Genomic DNA, 3371 nt, shown 5'->3' with positions numbered 1-3371 from the left:
TATACAGAAACACGGAAAAGGTAAGTGTCAGAATTGATGCTGTGGGAACTCTGAAAAATAGTCAACCAAGGGGGTACTCAAGAGATATATGATTTACACACAGCAAAATGGGGGTGTTACCAGTGCCCTTAAGGGAATAAATAGGATTATAAGAGAAAACTATGAATGATGTATGATAACAAATGAGGTGAACTAAATGAAAGGGAATTCCTGGAAACATACAAAATTGACTCAAGATAAATATAGAAAATCTGAACAGATAAAACAAGCAAGGAGATTGAATCCGTAGTCAAAAACCTCCTGACAAAGAAAAGCCAAGGAAACAGATGGCTTCACCAGTGAATTGTACCAAACCTTTAAAGAACAATTGGCTCTCAAATTCTTCTAAGAAATAGGAGAGTAGTGAAACTTTCTAACACTCATTACCCTGATACCAAAACCAGACAAAGTCATCACAAGAAAAGGAAACTACAAATATTCTCTATGATTACAGATGCAAAAAAATCCTCAACAAAATCCTTGCAAACTGAATCCAGCAGAATGTTAAAGAATTACACCCGTGACCAAGTGAGATTTATCTCAGGAAGGCAAGGGGTTCAACACAGGAAAATCAACCAACATAATATACCATTTTAATAGGTTATCTTGATGCAGAAAAAGAACATGACAAAACCCAACACCTTCATGATTAAAAAAATTCAACAAACAAGGAATAAAGAGAACTTCCTCAATCTGATAAACAGCTTTTATGAAAAAACTACAGCTAACATTATATTCAATGGTGAAAGAGTGAAAGATTTTTCCACTGGGATCAGGAACAAGAAAAGAATGCCTGTTTTTGCTTCTTCTATTTAAAAATTGTACAAGCAGTATTGTCCTGAAAGTTCTAACCTGATAAATTGTGCAAGAAAAAAGAAATAAGAGGCATCCAGATTTGAAAGAAACAAGTAAAACTAGCCTTCTTTGCAGACAATATGATCTTACAAATAGAAATCCTAAAGAATCCATGAAAACCATTACAGCTAAAAAATAAATTCAGTGAAGTGCAGGGTAAAAGATCAACACATGAAAATCAGTTGTATTTCTATACATCAGCAATGAACAATCCAAAAAGAAAATTAAGAAAACAGTTTCAATGGCATCCAAAAGAGTAAAATACTTAGGAATTAATTTAACCAAGTAGGTGCAATACTTCTATACTGTAAACTACAAAACATTGCTGGAATTTAAGAAGACCTAAATGAATGGAAAGACATCTCTTGTGTCCACAGCCTGGAAGACTTAATATTGGCAAATCGCATTAGTACCAAAAGCTAAGTACTTGTGCAATGCAGTCCCTATGAAAGTCCCAAGGGGCTTTTTTTTTTTTTTTTGGTAGAAATGGAAAGTCTGATCCTAAAATTTATTTGGGATTGCAAAGATCCCCAGATACAAGCTTGAATCAGATAAAAAATAATTTGGGAAGAGAACAAAATTGGAGTGCTCACACTTTCCATTTTCAAAACATACTACAAAGCTGTAGTTATCAACAGTGTATAATTGACATAAAGATTGACTTATATCTCAGTCGGATAAAATTGAGAGTCCAGAAATAAACCAATATATCTAGGACCAATTGATTTTGACAAGAATCTCATACCATTCAACTGACAAAAAACTGTTTTTAACAAATGATTCTAGGACAATCGGATAGCCACATACAAAAAAAAAATGGATTACATGACATGCAAAAAAAACCCAAAACAAAACCTCAAAATGGATCAAGAACTAACTGCAAGATACACAACTATAAAAGTCACAGAAGAGCATGTAGAAGTAAATCTTTATGATCGTAGATTCAGCCATGGATTCTTAGATATGACACCAAAGGCACAAGCAACAAAAAAAAAAGATTGATTTAGACTCATCAAGGTTAAAATATTTTGTGCACTAAAGGACACTATCAAAAAGGTGAATTGATAGCACACAGGAAGAAAATACTACAAACCATATATCTGATAAGAGTCCATTATAAACAAATAAGTCTTATAACTTAACAATAAAAAGACAAACAACCCAATTAAAAAATAGACAAAGGACTTCAATAGCCATTTCTCCTAAGAAAATACACACATGACCAATAAACACGTGAAAAGATGCTCAACATCTGTGGTCAGTAAGGAAATGCAAATAAAACCTACAATTAGATACCACTTTATACCCACTAGAATGGCTTCTAAAAACCCCAGAAAATAACGAGTATTTTCGGATATATTTGAATCCTTGTACATATTTGATTGTGCAGCTGTTGTGGAAAACAGTTTGGCAGTTCTTCAGAAAGTTAAACATAGAATTATTATATGACCCAGCAATTCCACTCCTAGGTATATACACCAAAAAACAGATCACAGGTAAGTTTAACTTTTTGAGGCTAACATTCCATTGCTTGCTTATACCTTTATCTAGTCGAGGATATTTTTGTTATTTCCATCTTTTGGTTACAGTGAATAGTGCTTTTATTCAGACATAAAACGGAATGAAGTACTGACATGCTACAACGTGGGTGCACCTCTAAAACATTATGCTAACTGAAAAAAGCCAGACAACGAAGGCCCGCTGGAGCTGCGGCTGATGGATCCCAGAGCGTGAGGCCACCTGGGCGACCAGCTCCGTCAGGCTTCCAGGGCGCTGCAGAGCCGACAGGGCGGCTCAGGACCACATTCTTCTGGCAGCTGTGGCACTTTGGGCAAAACACCCAAAACCCTGCGGCGGGATTGGATTCTAGGTCCAGGCAAGTAAGGGAAGGCCTAACGTGGCCGAGTGTCAAAGTAAGGTCTCCTTGGAGTTTCCATTTATCACTTTTGACCCCATTTTACAGATCCTGAGACCTGACTTTTGACATTTTTATCGTCTGAAATCCGGATGTGTCTTACAGTCCATGCTGTGTATTTTTACTGCAGCGTTTTTCTTTCCAAGAGACACATGAAACGGCCGCGAGCAGTCTCGGAAAGAATGCTATCTTGGAGTCAATGACATTGGCGTTAAAAATTCTAGTCTGTGGCTGTGTGTTTATTGGTCGATAGCTGTCTCCCTCCACTACGCCCCTGGCACGGTGCCGTAACAGGTGTTCAATAAATGTTGATTGAATAAATGAATTAACGGAAGAACACTATTTGTTTTAAAAGATTTTTTTTTAAACCTTGGCTTTGTTTGACAGAAGAGAGTCCACATAACCTACTTACGCTTCGTTTTCCCAGTTCACCAAACGGCTGTGATAATACCAGCGGCCCGGGGCTGCGAGGCTCGGAAGAGGAAGTGCCCGCGTAGATGTGCGCGGGGTCTGAGTACTGGGTGCTGCTGAAAACTCCAACCCAATGAAAAGGCGGGCACAG

The sequence above is a fragment of the Manis javanica genome, chromosome 2 (genome assembly GCF_040802235.1).
Source record: "Manis javanica isolate MJ-LG chromosome 2, MJ_LKY, whole genome shotgun sequence".
Lineage (NCBI taxonomy): Eukaryota > Metazoa > Chordata > Mammalia > Pholidota > Manidae > Manis > Manis javanica.
This window is presented reverse-complemented; position numbering follows the sequence as displayed.